The sequence below is a fragment of the Opisthocomus hoazin genome, chromosome 1 (genome assembly GCF_030867145.1).
Source record: "Opisthocomus hoazin isolate bOpiHoa1 chromosome 1, bOpiHoa1.hap1, whole genome shotgun sequence".
Classification (NCBI taxonomy): domain Eukaryota; kingdom Metazoa; phylum Chordata; class Aves; order Opisthocomiformes; family Opisthocomidae; genus Opisthocomus; species Opisthocomus hoazin.
The window spans coordinates 120,492,880-120,520,553 of record NC_134414.1 but is presented as its reverse complement, the minus strand read 5'-3'; the positions used below and the strand labels follow the sequence as shown (position 1 = coordinate 120,520,553).

At 39.1% G+C, this 27,674-nt stretch overlaps 1 long non-coding RNA gene across 1 annotated transcript; it reads left to right on the top strand.

Moving 5' to 3' along the window:
- Positions 1 to 2,032: 2,032 nt before the first annotated feature.
- Positions 2,033 to 24,580, top strand: LOC142358796 (uncharacterized). Its single transcript, XR_012761859.1, has 4 exons — positions 2,033 to 2,335; positions 5,149 to 5,259; positions 6,676 to 6,770; positions 24,044 to 24,580. It is a non-coding gene; the product is annotated as an uncharacterized LOC142358796 (long non-coding RNA).
- The last annotated feature ends 3,094 nt before the right edge of the window (positions 24,581 to 27,674 follow it).

Below are 27,674 nucleotides of genomic sequence, written 5' to 3'. Positions count from 1 at the left end.
AAGGATTCAACTCTGAATCCTTGTCTCAGAAGGAATCTGAAGTTCTTTTATTCCCTAAATTACCATAATTGTGTGTCTTGAAGTTGCAGTATTTTCATGCTAATGCTGTAATTTTCTCCTTTCTGTTTTGATTGGTTTGTTGAATTGGTTTCAAGGCCCTTTGAAGTGTTACCTGTTAAGTAAACTGGGAGGTTATTTTATTGGTTTGGTTTTATTTCTTCCTCCAGGTGGTAATGTCAGCTGACAGCTGAACCAGTTTTGGTGATAAATCTTTGTTCCAGTGCCACACCCAATGGATTGTTAGTGGAAGCCTGGTGTTTAAATGACCGTTAAGTGATAAGAATCTAAAGGAAAGGCTTTCCAGTTTATAAAATTTGGGATAAACCTGTTTCTCCTTGACATCCACAATTAACAGAAGTGTACTTCTGAGTTTTATTAATTTTTTTGAAACCCAAGTGAAATTATTTAGAAGATTTTATTGAAAGTGCAGAATATTTAGCCTCTTGCATGAATATTTGCCTAGTAAAAATTAGGTAAAGTAGTCATGTTGAATTAATCTGTATTAAAAGTGTAGAAAAATACTATGATGTTTTCAGACTTGGCCCAGGTACAGCAGAAATATTTTCATTTAGTATCCAACTGCTTAGAGGGATTATTTAACACAAATTCAGCAGTGCTAAAATCTCTCATCACTATTCACTACATAATAGGATTACCTTAAAAGAGAGCTAGATGGCACAGTTGATCAATACAGTAAGATACAGTTTTGGAGGCCTAGACTTAAACCTGACCATGGGACACAAAAGCATCATGTTTGCTGGTCTAAATATAAATCCAAGTAGATGTCTGTTTGTATTCCATACAATCTGGCATTACTTCATGCAGCTGGCAACCTGTTCAGGAAAGACCCAAGACTTGACCAGCAGTTTTGGACAGAGGAACACTGGCACAGCTGTTCGGAGAACCTGATTTAGCACGCCTGAACTGTTCTTGGTTTTGGCCAATGGGGGTAGCTTTTCACTTCCCTGACTGCTAAAATTTATGAAATTCACACAATAAATTAGTAGAAAACAAAGAAGACTGTCACCGAAAATCCGGGAATAAAACCTCGTAACACCAATGTAGTGTTAAAAGGCAGGCATTCTTTATTGCAGCGCTGGATGCACAGGGGATAATTCCACCGAACGTGCATACCTCATATTTTTCCGTGCAGTTTATATAGATCAAAATATACATATTTATTAGGTTACATAACTTATCCCTTTCATATTAAAATCAGTTCCAAGAAGTCATTTCCATATACTCCTCCCAGCTGTGCTTGCTCAGTGCCTCCTAGTGGTGGTCGTCAGGGGTCCCAAGATGAAGGCTCATCCTCTTCATCACAGTGTTTGTTGATTGACTTTTGTTTCTGCGCAAACTCAGTTCTCTTCTGGCTCCCATCCACACAGCAGGGTCGTCTTGACCGGTTCTAGGCGACATCTAGCCCCTATCAGAAACTAACCCCTTTGTATGGAGATGCAAGACTCTCTGCTTCAGTTAATTTACACAATAGATAGGTACCATAAATGCACCTGTAACTATGGAGCAATGCTGTTTGTATTAAAAATCCCCTTCACTACTATTGTTTAACATTAATGGTTTACCTAGAGACTAGACCCTTTGTTCCCAGACCTAATGTCCAGGCGGGTAGGGCTGTACCAGGAACATAGCAGCACTGTTCATGTTTATGGTCAACTGATTTTATCACCCTGGTTACAAGACCAGTGCCACTGGAATTCATCTCAGCTACTCTGTCTAACTGTTATTCCTAATTATAATTGGGATAGAAAAACTGGCTTAAATAAGATTTAGTAATAAAGCTCTCTGTTGCAATATTCAGGTAGCTTAGTTAACTCTCAAATTTAGGGAATATGAAAGAACAAGTTTCCTTTAACATCATTAACCTTGCAGGATTGGGTATTACAGGCCTCTTTTTGACTACTTCTTATCTTGTGTCGACACCTCCACAAAGTAGCAAGAAATGCTCTGAATGGAGACGGCAGCATTTTATGGAGGTGCCAAGAAATGCAAGATGTAAGAAAATCAGACTTTTGGTACTTTGTGTTCTGTGAGGACTGCGATGTACTAGCTTATGTATTTAATGAAGAAAAGAGGAAGGGAAAGGCTTCTCTTTGTCTGGATGGCACAGTAAAGGACATATTTTTGTTAGGTAGCACATTGTTCAGGGTGGCAGAACGCCTGTTGTTACCTGGCACTGTCCCCACCATTGTGCCTTCCTGCTTCATGCTATCTGAGCCGGCATCCCTTTCTGGAGTGTAATTGATGTTGTATAGCTGTGAGTATCTGCCTCTCTTTACTGTTTATTTCTAGCATTTCCAAAATTTGTCTTGTTTTAAAGTCCCCTTTGAACAGAAGGAATGGCTGCGTGCACTGATTTCAGAAGAATCAGTCCCGAGTTTTTAGGACATAATCTATAATTATGGTAATCACTTGGGAAAAGCTGTGTAACTGTGCTAGATACAGTCTCATTATATTTTGCTTATCCATTGCTTCATTTAACAGTTGTTTTTGAATTAAATTATGTGTATATTAAAATAAGGTAGATCATCTAGAATATAACAATCATGTAAAACAATAGATGTGAGGAATAATAATAACATCGATTTTTTTTGTGCTGAAATGCAAATTTATTTCATTTTTCCCTGTTGCCATACAAATGAAAATTTCTGTGAAAATTTTAACAGAATTCATACAGTCAAATTCCAACGCTTTATTCTGACACTGTGCTGCATCTTCTATAAGCTGATGTGGGAGCATGAGTTTTTAGCAGATGCACTGTGATATATATGTTCAAATTTCTTACCTGTCATTTCTAAAACAAAGGTTGCATTATCATTTCCCACAAGAAGAAATTCTAGTTTGTATGTCTTTCCCAAAAGTAAAGTCAGCATATGGAGGCAAAGCGAATTCAAGCTACTGAGAAAGCTCAAGTTCTTAATACTTTAGGAAATAAATTATTAGAACAGTTTACCTAGTAATACATCAGATTTGTCATCAATTTGCAGTTTTCAAACAAAACGAGAAAAGGGAATGGAGAAGAGAAAAGGACTAAAGTAGCATATCTGGTTTCTGAGTATCTAAATGCAAAAATTAGAAACTTTGAGCCTGTCTTAACACAGAATAATAAATATTTATTGTGCTAGAGGAAAAGCAACCTGAGCTTTACCTTATGGTAGGAGCACTTATCCAGGAGCGAGAGCAACACTCCTCCACACTCTCAAATCAGAACGCAGAGTTCTCCTTTGGTTTGGTCAGCCTTCAGCCCTGCTCTGACTTTGAAAAGGACTTGCTCTCTTCGTGACCTGTGGAAGCAGCCATGAATCATGGCTGGTGCTTCCTAGACACCTAGAAAGAAAAAGCACCCAAGTTCTTTTGTCCTGTTTGCTGTACTTTCTACTGTCTAGCTGAGGAGGTGTTCTTTTCATCTTCTGGCTTAGATGGCTCCTCTTCTGAAATGCTCTCTTCATGCATTTTTAAAGGTCTGTTGATGTATAACTTATACACTGTGAATAAGCAATCAATCCATAGAAATGTAAGAGTTAAGTACTTTTAACATTTCCACCATGGACATCTTTTTGTAATATTTTCATTAGCTCAGACAGGAGGTCTGTGTTTTCATGAAGTTTTCTGAGTAAGATTCTCTGGCCTGTAATATGTGGGTGAGATGATAGAGCCCTCTATCTTAAAAAGGTAAATAAATCCACAAATGTTGAAATATCTGGTGCATAGTACTAGATACGTCACATGTATGGTATATATATTCAAAAAAATCTAAGATTGCTGCTTTATAAAAATTTGAAAATGCTAATAATAGGCTCTAAAGCACCATTAACTTTCACATATTCCACAGCTTCAGCTACCAGTAAATACAAAACTTGGTGCATTTTGCAAATCAAATACTATTAGATATAGAAGGTGGGACTGAGTCTCTGTTGTTGAAGAAGCCTCAGGTATTAATATTTCTAATTATTTTAAGTACAAAATTTTAGCTACATCTGACAGCTCTTGTAGTCTTACTTCTGATGCTTGCTATAAGGAAAGTGAAAAAAGAGGAAAGTTTATATATATATTTGTATGTGTGTGTATATATAAATAAAAATCCTGAATGTCACACATTGCATCTGATCTTGCTTTTACACTATAACCTAATGCAGTGTACCCTGTAATGATCTTAGCTGCCGTGAATACAGAACTCATTACCTGTACCAAGGTGTCACTCAAACATATTGATGCCCCTGGAAATCTTGAAATTCTTTAATATCAGAGAGTAAATTTATAAAGCAGCATGTTGTCTAAGAAGGACAAAACCCAACTAATTCGAAATTTGTCAACATTAAGAAAGGAAACAGTAGAAGATAGAGCAGATTGAATTGTTTCTTATTACAGGGCAGTTCAAAGTGAATTGAATTTTCTAATCATTTCCAAACTTGATTTGAATGGAATCAGACATATTCTTGCCATTAGGTTTTTAGAACTAGACCAAAGAAAAGTTTTTAGAACTAGACCAAATATTTCAGGAAAAAAATGTTTTACCTAACAATGCTGTCCTCTTTACACACTTGTAAGGTAAAGAATTCCTCAGATAAATAGGACTTTCAATATTATGATCACAAAAGAGTGTGCTTTACAAAATCTCTGTGTAATATTAAATTCCCATTACCTGCTGAAGATTTGCTGGTTAATTTATTAGAAGATAAAGTGTTCTTTGAAAATGCACTTAAATCTAGTTAACATGAAATACAAATTAAATAAGAAAATGTTCCTGAAATGCCATAAATAAAAGTTACGATACTACTGGTTTTAGTTCAGGTAATAGAAAAACACTATTCATGGATAATATTTCCTGTAATGTATCAGACATCTTTCTTATTATGACTTGGATGTACCATTTAAGAGAAATGTGAGCGGACATAATCAATAATTCAGAGCTATTCTTCATCACAAACAGTCTGCAAACATGCACCTGTATTGTTTTCTGCTAACATTATCTCTGTGTTCAGTACAGACATATATGTTTCTGACTTCATTTTTTACTAACTCTTCGAGAGCCTTTGAGATGTGGTTAAAAAAACCTTTACCTCTTTACAGAACCACGAATATGTGAATTCCTGGATTGATGGATCCTCCTCACCACTTACGAATCAAAAACATAAAAGAAATATCTTTTGGGTGGACATCTTGGGAAATGTTACTTACAAGGTACAAAACTTCAAATCATAAAAGCGCTATTGGTGTTTTAATTTAAATCAACAGAAATCTTAAAATATTAAATGCTTTGCAAAACCACTGGCTTCTTACTCTAGATTGTACCACAAAGCAATGAAGCATAACCAGATTTGTATTCTGTTTTCTTTAACTGAATGCCTCATGTTATATGTTTTTGTAGCCACAGAAACCCTACTATCTTCCGTAGGGTGGAAATTCTCCCAGGGTGTCTGAAAAACTACAAACAAATGCAAACTGTCATCCTCAAAATTTCATACGTTTGATTTCAGATGAAAGCTACAGAAATAGAAAAAAATACAACTCCTTCCCCACCCCCCCCGTTTTGTACTACTGTATGAAAATCTATGAACATTTCGGCTTTGAATTATAGCAACCATACTTTTGTGTACTGCTATCTTTGAGCTTTTGCTGGAATATGTATTTATTTATTATTCCCCAAGTGTTTGTGTTTCATCACCGATGAATTCCCTACCACTCTATATTCACCACATGAACATAGGAAAAGTGACTATGAATTGTACGTTAGAAAGTCAGAAGATTTAGTAAGCAATTGGGGTTGGTTTGATTTTTTCTTTTTTTTTTTATTCACTAAAAGAAATAATGAAATATTTCTAAAGCTAACATTCTAGCTGGCATATGATATCATCTAGGACATCCAGCTATGAATCTGGTTATCACTATGTTCCATTCACCCTATGCAATTCGTAATGTATAGGCAGTGTAAAATAGCAATGATTAAAACTGTTTCAAACATCAGGCAGCTTACAGTACAGCAGTTGTGCAGATTTTCAGAAAATTTAGTCCTTAATTACTGTAAATTTAGTTTTACTGATTCTGAATTTTGGACCCTTATTATTTTTTTGCAAAATAACCCATAAATATTAACTCTTGAGCAGCTTATGTAGAAAGTGGTTCTTTTGGGAACATGGCAAAATAAAGATGTGGCGTTGTTCAGAGCCTGCATGTTTGTGAGACCGCTTCGTGTGGCAGAGAGCATGTACTGCATTAGCAAATGCTAATAGACAGACTACGACATTCCCCCATCCCATTAAGCCTGAAGGAGCATCAGGATTTGCCATCTGGCTCTCCATGTGCACCACTTTTTCAAATTCACTCTTTTCCCTCAGCTTTTTGTCCTCCTTTTTTTCTTGATTTTGTTGCTACCATCACCAGTCTTTTCATCCTTCCTCCCTTTGGAACAGAAATCTTCATTTTAGCTAGAGATGCTTTTCTCCCTTCTGCTTCTGCCTGCCCACAGATGCTAATAACAGCTCCTTCTTAGGCTGATGACTAGTCTCTATAGCAATCAGGCAGCAGAAGCACTGAGAGCTAAAAAACAAGCAAATCTTGGGAGAAGCCTCCAGTTTTTTCTCCTCTTTTTCTCTGCAGCTGTTACCACCTACCTTCACCTCTGCAGAAATCTGTAAATGTGCTGATATTCATCCGACGGAATGGACCAAGTAGAGGGGAACAGCAGCGTATGGGTTAGTTTCCTAAAGTACTAAACTGAATTAGAATATAGCTGATTTCACTACGTTTTATGAAACTAACAAAGCATATGAAATGCAGATACTCTGCTGCTGTTCTGTGTAGATAAAAGGCCTGATGAAAGTGGTACACATAAGAAGACTGACTGCTGTCATGTTAAACACAGAATACTGGAATAGTGAATAAAATGCTACCCTATGTGTTTTGGGTGAAAATGTAATAAATATTCTAATTCATAAGGGAACATATTCTCAGACTGAGTGAAGATGAAAATATTTAATTTTCTATGCATGAATGCCTATGTAATATTACAGAGAGTAGGTGAATAAGTAGAGTATGTTTTTATTGCAGAGGCAAGATTTGGATACTGTATGCTATGCAGGAAAATCAAATAAAATGTTCTGTCAGGAAGATAAAAAATAAATAGCATTGATTCTCTAGGCTGATTCTAAAGTATCAAAAATATGTCCAGTCTAACATAGATGGCATTTAGTTATAGCACAGATGAGTGTTGGGTAATACTCTACAGAGACTGAAAGGATAGCATTTGTTTTACTAGACACTTGAAGACATGATGTTCAAGATATTTCCTTTGTTTGGCCTCAAAAAGTATTATGATAATTTTGCCAAACAGCATACAAACAATACTATCAGGGGATGTACCATACTGACAGGCTTTGAGTTAGAAGATTAGTTTTGAATGAACAAAACTTCAAGTAATTTCCTTGGTCTTTCAGTCAAATGTAGGACAGATGTTTTATAAATAGTGTGATACATAACATAATAAGTGGCTTTAAAGATTTTCAATAAGGTCAGAGCAAAACCTATTTTGTGAGCAACTGGCAAGTGGCAACAAGTAAAGTATAAATTAAATCCCAAAGCTGTTTTTCAAGACAAAAACAAGTGTGATGTAGATTTAGTAATGAATGGACAGTCTCAATGAGGCAGATGAATTAAAAAGTGGCAGCAAGTGTGAATTTTCATAAGCAAGAGAGAGTGCAACTTTGATTGTTCCTTCACAGTGTCTTTGTCGGACTTGTCGAGGAGTGCCAGAATAGGAGCTAGTGTCCTTTTTGAATCGGTGCTCATTATACTGGCACGACCCACTTGTGGGAACATGGGAGAACCTCTGTATAAATGTGCCAGAATAATTTATTCCACATCTTTTATAGTAATAACTTTATCCGTATAAAGATCTGTTTTCATCTACATGAGGAGAGTCATTTGCTGTGCAGAAGCTCGTGGGCGGCACAGTGGTCTTCAGGTACAACAGAGATACTGAGTGAAGCAGAGTGCTGTCAGGAACCTAGGTATGAGAGAGTAACAAGCAATGTAGGTTATGTTGTATTGACTGCACCAAATGCATTATAGTGAGATACCTTTCCAGCATAGGCAAGCCTCAGAGTACGCTGATTGTGCGATTGATAGTGCAGTGATATCTCCCTTCGAACTACTTCATTCCACTGTATGTTCTGAGCACTGACTCCAGGTCAGCACAGTCTGAGCACATGAGAAACAGACTATCTGTAGTCTTCAGTCTAAAAGCATAAGGCTGTAACCTCTGTTGAATCAGGGCTTACATGATAGAACTGAGACTGGTATGGAAAATTAGCTGCCTTTGCAAACAAATGCAGAAGAGTAGACTTATACAAGCAATACTATAAGCAACATTGACAAAACAATGGAAGAAAGCGTTCCTGAAAAATACCAGCAGGGCATGAACAGAAGGAAATACACAGTAGGAAGAAAAAAATTGTTTCTTAAAATCAGACTAATTGTGCACCAGAATCTCAGAGTTCATTTAATGGGAAAGCAAATTTTTGGTTGATAAGAATGCAAAGAATATCTTGAAAGCATGAACCGGACGATGAATAACGTACTTTGTTAGGCTTCAGCAGTAAAGCCTGAAAACCACAACCACTGTATATTTTAATAACTCTTTCATTTCCATCCTGCATTCGTCTAACTACCAAATGATGACACCTAAAAATGTACACCACTGTTTGGTTCTGACTCAGCAACAGCTAGAAACAAAAAGACAGCTGATTATGATACAAAGGGAGTATATCTGCAGGGAGTAACTTCTTTGTTGCCACACAGATGACAGAAGGTCTAGCAATTAGAAAAGAAAGACCACTGATTTTCTCCTCTGCTTAGGGATAAAGAAGGCTCATGATTCTCAGCAGGATGAAGCTTCACATTCTGTTCCAATGAACACAAGGAAACACACAAACAAACAAGTTAACATTCCAGTATATTAAGTCCAGTCTGTCAGAACATATCAATGATACTGCTTTTAAGATATATGTATGCGTGTTCTACTGACTAGAGCTACAGTTTGCCATTCAAAGTCAGGAGCGCTGCAAGAGCATATTTAGCATTTTTTTCATTCCGTGCCTAGTTATTAATATTCAGCAATATTTCTTATGGAATCTAGTTTGCTTTTGTCACACTTTGTAATACCTGTTGTTTACAAGCTATTAAAAGAGCTATTGAGAGCTATTCGTGTGTGTCCATGATCCAAAGATACAGTTATCTGTGCGTATAGATTGTCTAGCTGTGCATTTGCAAAGCCAGTACAACATATGGAGTGAGATAATAAGGTGGTTGAAAGATTAATCTCTTAACTTATTTCAAAGTCCTACTGGTTCATACCTTGATCTGTCTGGTTTAATAATCTGTTTCTGGATATAACCATCATTAGAAGCTTCAGAGAAGAACCAAAAAGATTATAATGTGCAGTACTTAGTTTCACACCATAATCTTTATATAACTTCAATTATTATTAAATTTAAGAATGCTTGTTTTAGGCTGTGGCTTCCAAGATTGGTTGTTGTGGGCCTTTCTTCTCTTGTGTTTCTACTTGAAACTAGAAATACAAATCAGTGAACAAGTAGCAGAACTTGGGATCTAGTATTTAACCTCTCAATACAAAGTTGAAAGACTTCTAGAATGATTTGTTGTAACTAATTGTTGCTGTTCAATATACAGCTTTTCCAAATGTGCAGAACAATATCCTTCAGCAACACATTCTATCTGGAACCAAAAAAAGCAGCTCATATTGCAAGTTTTCAACTGGTGTTCATTTTATCAGAAGGCATTCCTGAATTGTAAATGAGGGAGAACAGAAACTTCCAGTCTTCTCGCTTTGTTATAATCAGTATTAATTCTTGTTTTTATTACAGGTTCACATCTTTTTCTTTTCTTGAAAGGAATGGAGTGAATCTCTATATATTTTTAGGGAGAAGTTTTCATGCCTTTTCATATTCCTCTCACCTCCTTGTTCTTCAAGTTTTCTTCACACCTTGTGGTTACTATGCTTTTGACTCTTGAGCTGGGCAACTGGATACTTCTGCCGTAAGGACTAGCATGGTTTTATGTTAGGGGTATAATAACTGATCTTTTCTCAGTTTGGAAGCCAACCTGAAGACAAACTGGGTCTGTATGAAGTCAATACTTCTCAGTATTTTTGAAAAAAATTCTGCAAACTTCTTCTGGGCATTTTAATACAAGTGTAAAATTAGATTAGTGAGGGAAGGTAGATGACTGTCACGTCAACCAAGTGTTAGGACTGATTGTTGTCATCTGCCGTTTAATTACTTGGTTGCATACCTTGTTCCTTCCAGTTTTTGCTTTAGTATATTTATAAGCTTTCCTTTACAAAATGGAATTTCTTTAAGGGAAGGCCTGCTATCTTGAACATTTAAGACAGTCTTTGGACAAGTAAAAGATTACCTTCTATATCATAATTACAAAGGCCAAAGAAGAGCAAGACTAAGACTTACATGAGTATCCTAGCCACAGTACTCGCATAACGTGGGGGCAGAAAAGGGAATGGGAAAGACATGCAAGTTAGAGAAGGCTGTCACCTGAATATTGCCTCAGTACTTGCTATAAAACTTGAATTTTAATTGAAACAAAATTAAATAAACTATTCTAACCCTTCCCAATATTTGTTTTCAGGAGAAAATATTGGATTTGGCATAATTACTAAGTAATTTTTCAGCAACAGATAATAACCAAAGTATGTTTTATCAGTCTATTCTAGATCAATGTAAAGTTCCTAATTTTTATCTATGTGTGTGTTCCTATAAAAGTATGCTTCAGAACAAGCTAGGAACTTATCAGAAGTTTAACACAAGTTGCACATTTTATCATTATTTTGTGACAGAATAACTCAAATGTCCGTATGGATATATGGGGGAGATAACTGCATATCCTCTTGCTATGCCACACTCACATAGCAAAACATAATATGCCATAAAAATTGTTCTGGTATGTCTGCAATATTTTCTTTATAACAAGAAAACAAATGAATTGTTTCTAATACTGTTGAAAGAACAAGCATGGTGTTGTGTTGCTTTATGATCTGTGCTCTATGTAATACACTCTTGACCTTTCAAGGAATGGCTTTCTTCTTTCAAATGTAGTTTCTTTTTTTATTAGTCTAGATGTCTATGAGTCAAGGAGAAGAGTGGTGGAGTATTGTAGTAGATTGACCAGCATATAACAATCCCCGCAATTGAATCAGAGTTGTGCAACATATGCCTTGTACTAAAATAGCTGAAGACTTTGTTTTGCCTCACATGATAGGAATTTGGATTTCCAGAAGCAGAAGGTTAAGTTCTAACTGTTCTTTTTGCAAATGTACGTCATGATAACAGTGAATATTAAAGTATACAAATAAACAATTGTGTTACAGAACTTTCTCTGTTCTTTGTAAAGCAGACTCATGTCAAAAATAGTTTCTCCATGGATGCAAAAAGTTCAAAATACAAAATAATTTTGGTCAAGTTTGTTAATGTTTTCTTCAATTTTTTTCTAGAAAACTGAAACTGTATTGCATATAGAAATATAAGATGATAAGGATGATGATAATGACTGTCAATGCAATAACTGTCAGTCTCCAGAGAAGAAGAAGAGAGGGCCACTACTTTGTTATCTGCTACTGCTGCTTTGGCATCTTTTGTCTCATTGTCATGTGGGGATTAATTTTCAGATACTGCTTCAGTCTTTTACTAGTCAGTCTGTGGAATTTGCTAAATGGTCATCTGAAAAAATCCTCAAATTAATTTTTCCTGGAATGTATGAGTTAACTGTTTGAGGGAGCTTTCAAATAAAAATTGGAGGAAACAGTTATTCTGGTTAGGAAAATACAGCTCTTCAAGCTGCAAGCTTCCTTTTCTTTTTCCTTATTCTGCAGGACTGGAAGATAGGTTTTGTTTCTAATGTTGAATTAGTCTAACTGATGGAAGCTAGTTTTCTTTAGGTAAACATTAGAAAAGTTGGTCAGATAAGCATTTATTATTTGCCTTCTGTGCTAAACACAATTTATATATGGAAGGGGTTTTTTTTTTAAAAATGTGTGATGCCTTGTTCCCCTTAAGTACCCATAAAGTTGGAAATGAGAATATTGATTGTGATATTGATCAGCTCAGTGATGATGATAAACAATCACTATATTAATTAGAAGTTCCTAAACTTAGTTAATAACTTTTCATTCCTCTCTTTTTCCTTTTACTACTTTCTTATAGCTATGCAATATATGTGACAAAAAGTGTATTGTATTTAGTGATGTTCTTGTCCAGGTGTAAGCATAGCATTAAGGACAAGCAAGAAAATACAAATCCTTATCCAGTAACCATTTTCACAAGGAGTTATTTCGATTTTCTCTCCCCCCAGCCCTCCACCAATATCAAACACAATTTGCTTCATAGCCGATTAAAGGCAAGGAAATAGAGAGAAAGAAGATGTGAAAGTCATGCTACCCCTATTCTCTGTAATTTTTTCAAATTCATGTTTTTTAATTTTTTATGTTTTGCATTAAAATAATTAGTCCTTATCTGTTTGTGATACCTAGGGTGTATTAGGAAAAGAGGGTAATATTTAGCTGATAAAGCTAACATTAAGAGAAAAAAAAAAGGAAAAAAAGCTGTGTTACCTCAACATTGCTTATGCCAGACCAGAAAACGACATACTCTTGTTAATACACTTGTTACTGGTATAGCATCAGGTACATTGTAAGCATTATCGGTATAGAAACATCACCCTAACAGACAGCTGTAGTATCCAAAATGTTTTTTGTTGCCCTAGCCTAAGGGTTTCTTTGCCGCCAAATATTACCACTTTACCCATAACGGGTATAGTTTGAGAGGTCTGCACATCTGCATGTCTGTATCCTGCCCAACTGGGATACACATATACAGTCATTTAACAAATTTACATTGCAATATCCCATACAGGAAGATGTATAAGCTGTATTGTTACAGGCTACCTTTGCAAAGCTTAACTAAATTCATGTTAGCAGTTGTGCTAGCATAGATATATTAGAGAATAGTAGTATTATGTGTACAATTTTAAGTGGCAAAAAATTACACAGGGTTGTGTGGATCAGTGCTGTCATCGGAATATAGAAATATTATTTTTCTACTTATATAAGATGAATTCCAGGTCTTCCTTTCTGTGTTCCTGAGAAGTTTAGCCCCGCCGAGCATGCTTATGCCAACCCATGTGTCCCCACATGCCATGGCATAATTTAATTTCCTGGCATAAAGAAGAAAGGGGAACAAAGTTTCTGTCTCATGAAAATAAATTGAGTGACTGAATTAAAAATAGGAGCTGTCAGAAGAGAAGATATCTTCTGAAACATTTTAAAATCACACATAGAAGTACACTATGCTCTCGTACTGAATATCACTTTAATTTTGGCTGTTTCGATGGCTCCTATACTTGAAAAACATCAGAATTCTGATCATGTTCGAGATCCGATTTTTGCTGTTTTCTTTTAGGTTCACTTGTCCCAGTGTGTCCAGTTGAATCATTCAAATTTGTGTTGAAGCCTATCAGACAGGCGACAGGAAGTTTATGAGCCTAGGGGAGACTTGTACTAGCAATTCATAGGCAGTGTAAGCAGTTCACTGTACCTTCAGGTCACATTATCTATTGATTTTATTTAAAAAGTTGTTCCATAGAAATAACCTTGCAAGGTGCACAACAGATTTTCTTAGTGCTTGAATAGATATCAGAATGATACAAATAAAAATGGTACAACAGCAGTTTGTCATCACACTGCAAAGTTATCAATATCAACAAATCTTTTTAAAGAAACTTAAGAATTGCAGTCCTTGAAAACGAAACAGGGGGTTAATGACTGCTTTTATTCCTACTTAAGGAGAAAGACCACTGAGTAGGAGTACTTAGGAGTACCACTGAACAGACTGAAAAGTAGCTGAAGAGATGGAAAACTGAAATGAGTTTAGTTTGTTACTGTTAAACGAAGTAATGCAACTTTTATAAACTGTTTCCATTTTTTGTAGTAGTGAGTGCTCTGTAAAATGTATTGAGATACTAAGCATAGATGTTAGCTACAAGAGGCGCTGAGATCTCTGATGGATAGGTCCTGGTGAATCTTGCTGCAGCCTCTTAGAAGATATCATTTCCAACCTTTTATTCTCGTCCTTTGTGGAAGTTACCTACCTTGTGTAGTAAACTTGCGGCAAACCTGACAGAAGTGGACCTTTGCCTCTACTTTTGCTGCTTTTCCATGTGACTTCATAAAGACACTGGGCTTTGAACTGGAATCACTGAGACACAAAAATGGTCCTTTTTACCAACTCTGCCATGGGTAACAGTTTTAAGGAAAGTGAAGAGAATTAAGAAGCTGGAGAAATACTGTTTTTTGATTCCTCATGATTGCAGGCTTCAGGGATAAGAGTCAACGCCTCTGAGTGTCATAAACTATAAAATTAATGAATTCTCTGATTTAGAGTTGGAAGCTTCACTGGGTCCTTTCCTGACATGATGTGAGGTAGGCTGAAGGGTGTGGGCATCTCACCCAGTCATGGCCTGAGGTTGATGGGAAAAAAGTAGCCACTGGCAGAAAGCTAGTAACTAAAATTAAGCATCCTGAGCTGTGTTCCTCAAGAACACAGCTCAAGCAATGCATACAGTGGAGCTGCACCATCTCAGATTTGAAGTGGTGATGGATTAATATAGAGATTAAATTTCTCCTCACATCAGTCCAGAGAGAAGTCATCTCAATCAGAACTTCTGTCTTTCACTCACAGATTTTGTCCACCAACCCAGCACTTGTTTGTTAATGAGTACCACAACAGTAGGCCTAAGTGTTGATATAACACTAGTATAAGACTTACCATAAATTGTTTGTAGTTGTATGGCTATTCTGTTTTCTCTCATATGAATTTTGAAATGCCTTGGTTTGGGCTTGGTGGGGAATGGGATTTACTTGTTTGTGTTTGCCTTTTTTGTGTAATTTTTTTTTTGTATTGGGAAAGGAAAAGAAGAATACCAAATAAACATTTCCTGCTTACCAACTGAAAAAAACATAGAGTATAGATACAGCACATTGCTGTCCAAGCTGTGATCAGGCATTGATGATAGTAGTGGTAGTCTTAGAACTACAGAAAATTCTCATTCAAATCTGTTCTTAGTGAGCTGCATACATTATGTTTTTAAATATATGTATATACATGAACATATAATTGGAGTGGATGTACAGGAGGTATACTTCAAGAAACAGTCATAAAAAGAGATTAAGGTTAAAAGTGTATTTAAAAGTGGGGTTTTAGAACCACTTGCTTTTCTTACATTCAAATTCAGATGTTTTGAGAAGTTAAATAGGATTCAGTTGTTTGAGGATTACCTTGTGTACAACTTGGATTTAAATCACAGGGCACTTCAGTTCAGCCACTATGTTCAAAGCAGCTGCTATTAAAGGATTTATACACAATATTGCTTCCAATGTGTTAGTATAGCAGGTCTTCTTCTAGCTGAAATTGAAGTGGAATGTAGATTTTATATTGTCCTTGTTTAATGTGGGGTTTTTTTGAGAAATCTTTATCTGCTGTTTAAAGGTATTAACTGGTTCAGAATTATTGGCATTGTTTAGAGGATTTTAGAGGAACATAGAGTTAGAGTATGTGAAACCATACTTTCCATTTAATTGTAAAAGCGGAAAAATAAAGTCTCTAGAGTGAAAGAAGTACTTAGAATCATCCGTTCAGTGCTTCAGATCCTAAAGAAATCCACAGATGATACTTCACTGAGGACAACGCTAATGTCTTGGATTATTATTATGCAGCATTTTTGCAACAGGATGAAAAGTACATAGAGTATTTATACAGGAAAAAAGAGAAGATTTTGGTAAGCTGTTTAAGCGAAGTCAAAAGAAAATGAAATATGCCTACAGTATTTCACCCACAAACAGATGGCCAAAGATAACAAATCAATAGTATGTACATAACAGTGGTAAGAAGATCTCTTGCAATGCATGAAAAATGACTGGTTTCTTGGCTGCTACCTTCATACAGAATAAACTTTCACAGACAAGAGAAGGATATATGTTGTTTTTTTCACAGAGACAGATGTAGCGACTCAAAGTTGCCATCTTCATTTACAAGTCCATTTTTTTAAAAAGTCAAGTGCAGAATCAACAGAGGACCTTTAGAACTTGTAAATGTGGTACCTAAGAAATATGCAGTGCTGGAAGGTCTGGAAGACAAAGGCAGCAGAAGGAAATGTTGTTCTGTTTTCATGAAGTCTGAGAATCCCATGCACCTATAGAAGTCTACAACAGAGAACTTCTGCTGGGAACTCTTGAAAATTTGAGCAGAATCCTTACAACAGACAGATTGTGAAATAGTGAACTGCTTGTTCTGTGGCATGTGGTTATAAGAACATCGGTACAAATGTCTTTGTATTTAAATCCACAAGAAAAGCATTGGTCCAGATCAGACCTTAGTGTGACACTCCTGTAAGAACAATTTATTCAGTAGTTTCAAGACTTACTGTCATTTTTCAGGTGTATTGCAAATAACGTCTCTAACATTTTAAGACATACTTTGCCCCTAAAATATGCTAAGTGTATTTGCTCATTCGAATGACAATAATGGGGAATTTGATTGCAATTTCAAAAAAGGATTGTGCAAGTGACTTGACTTCTGACCTCAGGCTATCGATTTTAAATCTCTCTCTGACAGTGACTGCCTTTCTGTGAAATGTGAATGATGATGTTTTACTTCCCTACTTTAGTAAAGCATTTTGAGTTCCTTGGATTAGGATCTTTTGTTTGGCCTTGGTGCTATAAAGCATCATACAAAGTAGAAGTCAAACTTCAACACAGATCGAGTGCACCCTCAGCAAGTTTGCAGATGACACCAAGCTGAGTGGTGCAGATGACACACCAGAAGGACGGGATGCCATCCAGACAGACCTGGACTACCTCAAAAAATGAGCCCGTGTGAACTTCATGAGGTTCAACAAGGCCTAGTGCAAGGTCCTGCATCTGGGTCAGGGCAACCCCTGCTATCAATATAGGCTGGGGGATGAAGGGACTGAGAGCAGCCCTTCTGAGAAGGACTTGAGGTTAGTGGTGGATGAAATACTGGACATGACCCAGCAATGTGTGCTCGCAGCCCAGAAGGCCAACCCTATCCTGGGCTGCATCAAGAGAAGCGTGGCCAACAGGTCAAGGGAGGTGATTCTGCTCCTCTACTCCACTCTGATGAGACCCCATCTGGAGTTCAGTGTCCAGCTCTGGAGCCCCCAGCACAAAGAAGGACATGGACCTGCTGGAGCAGGTCCAGAGGAAGGTCACAAAGATGATCCGAGGGCTGGAGCACCTCTCCTATGAGGAAAGGCTGAGAGAGTTGCGGCTGTCCATCATGGAGAAAAGATGGCTGTGGGGAGACCTTAGTGTGATCTTTCAGTACTAGAAGGGGGCCTATAGGAAAGATGGGGAAAATATTTTCGGCAGGGCTTGTTGTAATACGACAAGGACTAGTGGCTTTAAACTAAGGGAGGGTAGATTTAGACTAGATAGAAGGAAGAAATATTTTACCATAAGGGTGGTGAAACACTGGCACAGGTTACCCAGAGAAGTAGTGGAGGCCCCATCCCTGGAAACATTCAAGGCCAGGTTGGAGGGGGCTCTGAGCAACCTGGTTGAGTTGAAGATGTGCCCGCTCGCTGCAGAGGGGTTGGACTAGACGACCTCTAAAGGTCCCTTCCAACCTTCTAAGTTTCTATGATTACAAAATATGAAATTTGCATACAGACCCCAGTTTAAATCGAGATTCTGCTGCTTATCTTAGAGGAATCAGAAAAATTTACTATAGTCTTCTGAAAATAATAAGACAGAGTGAGTGACTGATAATTTATAAGCTTAGTAATTAGGCAGGAATTAAAAGCACTGAAGTTATTGTTTGAGAAATCTACTAGTTTAAAAAGATTAATTTTTGTGCGATTGATCTGAAGTTTTTGAATATCCTGTAAAATCAAACTTGCTAAAATAGCATACTTTTCTGATGTAAAGAATGTTTTGATCTTTTCCCCTATTTTTTTTGTTACTAATACAACGAGATTTTCAGAAGTTCTTTGTTATTTTTCCTTCTTTTTTTCAGGATCAAATAAAGAATTATCTGGCTTGATATTTCCATAAAGAGCTACTTGTAATATGTCCTTTCCCAAAGCAGGGTAAAATAGCCCAATATCTGTTCATCTCAACAATTTTTTATATATTTTCCTGATTTTATACATCTTCATATCATGAGAAATATTGTCTCGTAATATGCCTTCAGGAATTTTTTGTTGACTATTGCCATGTCTTTTTAAAAAGCAATTTTCTAGCTTTGATTGCAGTTACACAGTTATGTTAATGGTGTAAATAATTTTGTGAATATTGGAACCAACTCAAACTCTAACACTCCTGAACCTGAGCATTCATAATACAGATCTGAAAGCTATCTGTTAAGATGTTTAAACATTCTTGATCTTACTCTGTAGATATATGATAGGGTTTAGGAATGATGGAAAAGATTTAAGAAATTTTTAAACAAATCGAGAGAAAAAAATCATTTCCATGCATTTCCACACCTGCTATCATCCAGACTTTTTATTGTATAGATGTTGTCTAAAGCAAAGTTAAGGTTGTTTAGGTGCTATAAATTTATTAAGCAGGAACTGTATTTAAAGAAGTCACTGGGAAAGAGAACAGGTACTTCTGGACAGATCACAGACAGAAGGATTGTCTCTAAGTTTGCCACAGTGTCTGTTTTCAAAGGAGAATGCTGATTCCTGAAATTGCAAAAAAAGTTCTTTATGTTTCTCTCCTCCTCTTCCTTAGGAATCACATTTTCTTTTACAGCATGTAATGCCTCCTGAAATTGCTGTTAGTGTTCCCTTTCTTAATCCTAAAACATTTCATCTGTTATGGAAGTACCATGGAAGTAAGGGGGGTAGTAACCTTTAAAAGGTGTAACTGATTTTGCTATGTGAACAGAAGAGTAATACGATGAATGAGAATACTGTTTTGAAATGGACACTGAAGTACTCTTTCAAATTTGTCAGCATTAGTATTTCAGAGTAAAGCATGAAGCCATAACAAATACATTTGTAGTCTTGTCTCAGTTTTGACACCACATACCTTCGCTGCTGAATTTTGTTCAAATTCTTTCTTTAGTTCGTTCAGCTCTGTTCTGGCTTTGTGTGAGACTTTCCCTTGTCTCCATTCTCATTTGTTATTTTGCCAGCCTTTCTTGTGGAGAGTTGAAAAATGTGTTACACATCATTAATATGACTAATCTCAAAGTACTGGTACAATAAACATTGCTAGCTCTAGCAAGATAGTCCATTTTCCCCTGTATGAACTGAAATTGTAGTAGTAAACTCTGAATTCTGTTGCTACCAAATGCTCTCCTATCGTGTCTCCATCTGACTTTCCTGTGTGAAACTTACATTAACAACTCCAAGATGACCACAGTCTGGTAGCAGAAATTTTTTTGCACAAAAAAGTGTAATCATCTGGGTTCACAAAGAGGGTGTTGGTGGTACAAAAATTGAATTAACAACATAAACATCAATACAAGAGTTTCATAATGAAAATAGCTGAAAAAGTTTGAAAGTGCAAAGTGTAGTAAACAAAATGCCAGTCTGGATACACATTTTTTATATGAAGAGAAACAGAGAAACATTACTATAATATTAATTTATTACTTGCAAAATTTTATAAGAAACATTTTCTGGTGACAAGCTGGTTAATGAGAGCAGGCAGTCAGAACATAATATGCTTAGAGAGCATATAGTAGTTTTTGTTCCTGTGGTTTCAGTTTCAAATTCTCCTGTTATTCTTTGAAATGGGAAAATGAGGAAGTCACAATTGTGAAACATTTCTCCCTCCTGCCTTTTTTAATCACTTGATCAGTTCCCTATTGCAGGATCAATTTACAGCTTGCTCAGTTTTGAATTAGATGAACAATTACTTAGTTTTCATTAACAGATTTAGGCTTCTGGATTGTCTTCTTGCAGTGCTGACTTTTTGTATTCATCTTCTTTCCTTCTTTTTCCCTTTTTTTTAACTTTCAGAAGGTCAAAATCTATCCTTGTTGCATTGTACGTACCGTTAATAAAGTTCCCCTTGTTGTACTCGTGCTCCAGATCCTCTCGTTTTTGGTAGCCCAATGCATGATTCCTCATGAGTATCTTCTGTCATATGGAAATGTCTGCACTAACAGATAGCTCACCTCAGAAAACATGGATTAAAATCAAACTTTACTTGGTAATGAAAAGGGATTTATGGTGTTCTATTACCAGTGAACACTATCATGGAGTGGAAAAATTTCATAGGAAAATCGCAGTGTTGAACTTGCCAGAAATTGTTGTCATAATATTCCATAAGATTTTTAATTTTTCCAATGAGTTACTATTTGGACTCTTCTTTACTTAAAAGCTGGCTTCACGTTTTCCTGGAAAGACTTGGTTTTCAGCTATTAGCAGTTTTTATCCAGCTGAATTACAGTAACACCCACAATGTGAGTGGCACATTCCAAGCATAAAATGATACATCTTTTGCTCAGAGGCTTTATGATCCGTATTACTGAATCAATGGAGTTATGCCAGGTTATGCCATCTGAAGATTTGGCCCTCGGTAGTACACAATATTCTGTTTTCAAGGACCGTTACTCAAATAGAATAACCTAATCACTCTAAAGGCCAAATGTCTGCAGCGCCAAACTTTGCTAGAGGAATTTCTTTTCTCTAATTGTTGTGACAGAAAAAAAAAAAGTGCAGGTGTATGAGTAGTATAAAAATTATATGGTATTTCTTTATCTCACTGCTAGATGGTATTCCTTAAGGTCATGTGGAAGCAAGATGTGACTTTCAAAATGAATGATTTTGTTTGTTTGGAATGCCCATGTTAAAATTTCTAATTTTAATGATGCCTCTTTAGATCCTGTTTTTAAATACACCGATGGCTAAATTTTTATTGGCCAGAACATAAATGCTGCTGTAAGCAGCCAGGAACCTCTGGCTCCCTGTGGCTCCCTGTTGCCTATACTGTGACAGGTGCACAAGTCAGATTGTGTAGCACACTTACCATTAAGATTGCATAATACTTGTTACTAATATTACCGGAGTAATAAGTGGGGCAGAAATATTTACAGCAAAGTTAAAATAGAGGTTTTATGAACTACATATGGCATTGTTGAGTGAAAACAAACCAGAAAGATTTCTTCAGTTTCCATTTATATTCTATTAACACACACAACAACAATAAAAGTGATAACAAATACATTTTTGATGACTTAGTACTCACACAGATGCCAGTTAGCAACTATTTTGTGACTAAAAAAGATTTTCTGGGGCTTTACAATGAATGAGACGTGTTACACTTGATAGTGATGTAGGTTAGCTGATGGTATAATGTCAGTAAATTCTATTCCATTATATCTACATGTAAAAATAGACTGGAATATAAATGATTATTGCCTATATAGAGATTCTTATTACCCATATACATTCAGAAGGTTAGAGACGACCTAAAATCCCAATTTTAGGGATGACTTAAAAAAACTTCTCTTTCTGAAACAGAGGGTTAGTGATGTCAATCATTTAAAACCACAAGGAGAGGTCAGGCAGACAGTTGCACTCAAAGCCTTCCTTTTCGATCTACTCTGAAAATACTAATACCTTGCTCAAGAAACTCCTTCTTGCAGGTCTTCAGCCTGTGTGCCCAAGTCATTTCATTGCCTCATGCCAGGACACATTGCTGCAACTTTGAAAGTTAATTAAAGCTTATCCACAGAGTTACAATCTGCCTTGCTTTGAGCGCTACCAAAACACTAATGCCAGCATTTACAGAAAGGCAGCCAAATATGCTGAGCCCCGGAGAATGGACCTTTCAGACTGTTCATGTGAGAAAGCACATTTCTTCCATGAAGTATTGTATTACTGGGAGCGAGATGTTCTCTGAGATCATTAGAGTAATGGTAAATTGATTAGAAGTTGGCAAATACTTTGCTTTGTGTATTTACGATGAATTAGTGGATGGTATCTAAGATTAATTTTATTTTAGTGTAGCCTTCATTTTACTCAATAAAGTGTGTACGGGGTGTTTGTTAGCTGTGTTACCTAAATAAGGGGTTAAGCATGTACAGAATACTGTAATTTCATTTTAAATCCATCTGACACTTAGGTGACTTAGAAAGCTTAGGATGGCTTAGCATGGTAAGAGGTGAGAAAATAAAATAGGCATTTTTAGTGGAAATTAACCAAACTGGCAATATACTGGGACGTAGTAAGTTGTCCATCTGTATCTCCTGTCACTCCTTCTCTGTTGCCAAGCTGTCAGCTGGTTAAAACACAAAATGAGAATACAGTTCCCTGGTACTGCAATGACAGTTTCAGCAGTTTGTTTCCCTGACCGTATCTTCTATTGCTAAATCCCTGAAAACTGCTTCTGTGAGGCTGTGAAGTACATCAAATTAGATCAGAGAACTGATTTCGATTAAAAAAAAAGCCATCTCCTCACCTTTATTTTTTTATCCCATTTCATTCCTTGGCCTGGGCGGACAGCTGCACCAACACCTGTGTTAGCACAGCACAGTTCAAAGCCAGGGCAGGAAGGAGCCAGCAGTGATGAAGGATCGGAGGTGGGCACTCCTAGCCAGAACTGGTATTGAACACCTTTTCTTATTGAACTGTGGCCTGTGTACTGGCACTCTGAGTATCTACAGTCAGGATTGCCATCAGAAGAGGTAGGAAAGTTTCAGGAGACTTTAACAGATCTGCAGGTACAATTAGAAGGACCAGTAAGGAATAGGAACCAGTCGTATGAAGTAACTCATTGTTCTGATTTGTCCGTGCCTGGCAACAAAGTGCCACAAGGTCGCTCTATCACCCCTCCTCCCTCTGGGGTGGGGAGCAGAGTGGGAAGAAAAAGGCAGAACCCGTGGGTCGGGATAAGGGCAGTTTAACAGATCAGCAAACAAAAGGAAGACTAACAACAACAATATTGATAAGGAGAATATACAAAACAAACAGTGAAATGCACAGAGCAGCTCTCACCGCCCAGTGCCGTGCATGCTTCCAAGCCGCGACTGACTTTCACCAGCCCAGCTCCCCCCCCACCGGAACCCAGCATGACGGCACATGGTATGGAATACCCTGCTCTGTTTGGCCAGTTTGGGTCAGCCCACCCGGCTGTGTCCCGTCCTGGCTTCTTGTGAAAATTAACCCTGTCCTGGCCAAACCCAGGACATTATCCACCTCTTATTCTATACCATCTATGTCATACCCAGGTCCCCCATTTTCCAGATGATCACCACCACTTCTCCTGTCTGTAAAACATAGATACAGATATCGTTCCCTTAGTTTATGGATCATCCCTCTAAACTGTCTATTGAGTTCATTTAATCCATGGCTTTTGGGCTCCATCTGTCATAAGTCTTTCAGGGCAGGAGAGATGACTTGTGGTGTTGGACGGTCACATGCTGCATCTGGAGCTCATGGTTGGTGTATCTGGTGCAGCCTGTGCCCACGGTCTGCAGGCTGAAGATATTGATCTTGATGAAATTGCTGGGTGCCAGTTGTTGAAGCCAGGTCCAGTCCCATCACTGCTGCATTTGACTAGGTTTCATCAAAGTCCATCCTTCATTAGTTCGGACTGTAATATCCTTGATATAACACAGAACAACTATAGTAGTAATAACAGACAGTGACAGGGTTACTTAGCAATTAACATTATACAGTTTATTTATTGACTATTCTCACCAAAATCAAATCCTCATGAGGTACACATCGGACTTCCCCATACTTTCGCATCACCTTTTGCTAAATGAGTATCCCAGTTTTTGAAAGTCTGGCTGTTTCTCCACAGCTGAGATGCAGGCCCGTAGGGAGGGAGATTCTCTTTTTTAATTGCCAGAGCTGACCCACCAACTCATCCACTGTTTGTTCCTTGCTGTCCTTCCAGGTCATTACTGCCAACGAGCTGACATATGATGATGATTTGCTCTGCACAAACTTCCACCACATGGGTCGCGTGGACTTCACTTAGTCTGGATCTTTGGATAACTGCTCATTGTTCAAGTCATCATAAATCACCTCTAGCACAGCTAGTTCCCTGAAGTACTGGATACCTCTCTCCATGGTGGTCCACTTGCCTGGATGACACATAACATCTTCCTTGAAGGAATAACTTTCCTTCATGCCTGACAAGAGTCACCTCCAGAGACACCTTTTCCAATCACTTTGTCAATACCCCCTTCCCTAGAAAAGAATCCCAGCTGCTTGGTTTCCTTGCCCTCTAACCCCAGGCTACCGGCTCCATTATCCCAGCATAGGAGCAGCCAGGTGACAATGTGCTTGCCTGGATGATGGATGAAATCACTGATTTGAAACACTCTTGTATTCCCCTCCTCTTCCAGAAATCAAACTCATTCATCTTTGGCCAGACACAAAATTCAACGCTGGAATTTGAACATGGTTTTCTCAATTACCACTGCCTGATTGCTATGAGTATCATGAGTGGCTCGACCCACCTGTGCATTAAATCTGTTTATTGGTAATATCCTGCCATTTTCTGCCAGTAGCAATTTCTGTCATGCCCTGTTATTTGGTTGCTACTTGTTAAACATGAAAATGCAGCTTTGATGAGCAGTATCAGGTGGGGTTCAGGGACTGTGGTGGCAAATGCTGTATTTTGACACTTCATAGCATGCACTTACCTAACATGGGTATCACAGTCTACCTCTCTGGTTGGCCCCTGGGCCACAGGCAGAGATGATGTATTAGTCCATTCTGTAACTGCTATTCTGTGAGGTACTGCAGTGAGGTACTGCAGGGCTCGCTGAAGGTGATCAAGTCCTTTTCTGGTAACTCATAGACAAGTGATGGATGCTGATGCGTGCTGTGCAGCAGAGAAACCTGCACAACCTCCAGTGCCAGAGCCAGCTGAGGAACTTCTTTAAGATCTTCTCTGAAGTCGGGGGATGAAAAGCATCACCTCCCACATGGCCAAGCCAGAGTTGCAAGGCAGGGCGCTCTGTCAGCAGGGCTGCCTCAGCCACAGCATCATGGCCTGGATCAGCCCCACAGGAAGCAGAACTTGTCCCTCGCTCCACATGCCCTGGGCAGCAGGAGAGGCCTGAAGGGATGTTCCCCGTGGGGCTAGAAGGAGTGTGGTGGTGGGGCTCTGGGCTGGCGTGGCCAGATTTGACTGCTGCTGCTGGCCTGGCTGACCCACCCGGGCTGGAAAGCATGGTGGAAAGGAGGGCCCTGCTCCTTGGGGGTGTCCTGTGGTCTTTCCAGGGTCTGGCAGGCAGAGAGTTTCTGGGCCTTTCTGCCCATGGGGAAGAATCCCTTGTGGCTTTTAGGGCTAGTACTTGTCTCCTGGTGGAGAGAACCTCAAGAGGCTCATGAGCACCTCGTCGGGGTACTGGTTGGGCAGCAGGTGAACGAGTGACTCCACACTCTGCTGGGCTGACTCTGTGTTCATGCATTCCATGTTTTTGTGGATGCACCTCATGACCTTTGGTACCTGGAGGGGACACAGGTGAGGATGGTACTGCCACTGGAGTGCAGCCACATCCTCAGCTGCCCTTCCCATCCCTCTCTGCTGCCTTGAGGTGGCTTCAGGTGCCTGAGACAGCTGGGTTTGGGAGGGATGGATGGAGAGGGAGGCATGAACAATGTCTGACAGGGCTGAAGGGCAGGGCAATGCAGCCACAGGCCACTTACATCTGCCAGCCAGAAGTCAGGGTCTTTCATGACCACATCCAGAATGTTTGTTGATGCCTCTTTGCCAATGATGCTGGAACCTCTGATCGCCTTGACGGCCACCAGGCCTTGACATCTGTCCCCTCATGAGGTTTGAGGTATCTTGCAAATTTTTAAGGGGAGAAGGCAGGGAGCGAAGGCAAATCACACTGAGTGTCCTGTTGGTGCTGCTGGTCTGGGAGGTGTGAGGAGCCCTGGTGAGAGATGCCTGGCAGTGCTGACAGCAGAGCCCACAGGAAGGCTGGCAGCAGGGGCTGTGGCTGCTGCACAGGGGAGGATGAGAAGAGAGGGCTCTGGGGTGAAGGAGGAGTGTTGGGCTCCTGGGCACAGTGTGCTGGCCCTGCAGCGAACCAGGGCTTGCTAGAGGCCAGGAGGGCTGGAGCTGCTGCTGGGACACTGGAACGCAGTCCTGACATCATCTCTTCTTGGGGACAGCAGGAACCCTCTCACTAGGGACAGTGAGGCCATGCCAGCCCCGCTGATTCTGGATGCCTTTTCTCACATGAGTGCCCTGCCGATGCCACGGACAGGAGTCCCATCAAATGGGGAGCTCATTACCATGTCTCTGACGGTAGTCGCATACTGCAAGGAGGTGATTTCAACTTCGCAGTGGAGATTTGGTGCTTCATCCTTTAGCACTGACTGGCCTAAAGAGCGGGGAAAACACACAAAAGTCAATAAGACATGGCAGCTTTGCCAGCAAGCTTACCAATCCACCTTGAGATCTGCCTGCAAGATGGAAGGACACAAGCAATAAAGGAGATTTCTGGAGGGCATTAGGAACAGCTTCTTGCTACAAGCACTGAAGGGACCGGCCAGGGTGCTGCACAGATGGTTCTGCTCTTCACTAACAGGGAAGACATGGCTTTGGGACATGGTAATCAATGGTGACTTTGGCTGTGGAGACCTCAAAACCACAGGGTTCAAGATCCTGAAACGAGGGAGGAAGGAAAGCAGCAGAGAACAGATCCTGGCCTTCAGGGAAGCATTCAGCTTCTGCAGCAAAATGACAGCTGGGATGTTATCGGAAGGCACTGTGAAGGGCAAAGGAGGTCAGGAGGAGAAGCAGACCTATCAGGAGGCGTCTGTGTGCGGAGGGATGAAGCCCACCCCAACATGTCTTACTTTTTTGACTCTTGATTAATTGTTGGAGGAAATGAAGAGCATCCCTAGCTGGAAGGCCTATCTGCTCATTGGAAGATTGGAGGAGGACAAGACATCCCAGCAGCCATCCCAGGACTGGGATCTGGATGTCTCTATAGCAGACAGCGCCATACACGTATCTTCCAAAGTGGTGCCAGGCCTGCATGAGGGAGGCAGAACAGCAGAAATGTTGAGGGTGGGCAGCTGGTGCCAAAGCCCTGAACCCCATATAGCCCAGGGCTGGATTTCTGGAGAGTCAGGGCTTTGTCAGGCCATGCTGGCCGTGGCTCCCAAAGCTGGGCAGCAGCTTTGTGTGGGGAGAGCTGCCAGCTGCTCTGGTTTGCAGGAAGATGTGGGAGACCACCTTGCTGGAGGGTGCCTGGCTCCTTACATCCAGTGTGGGATTGTTGGACAGAAAACAGCTCAGGAACCTAATCCTCTCTAGGGCCCTCTCCTGCACAGCCACAATCTCTGAGTTGGTGAAAGCCAAAACCACCTGGGAAGTAAGAAGCTTCTGGTGAGCTATGAAAGCAGACACGCACGGCAGCTGAAGCAGCCCTGCTCAGCTCCTGAGCTGGACTTGCACAGTCCATCTTGGCTTCCTCTGATCTCAAGCAAAGCCTGTGGTGGGGTTCCTGCCCCTAGGGTCCCTCACAGGCGTCAGATAAATCCCCCAGGCCAAC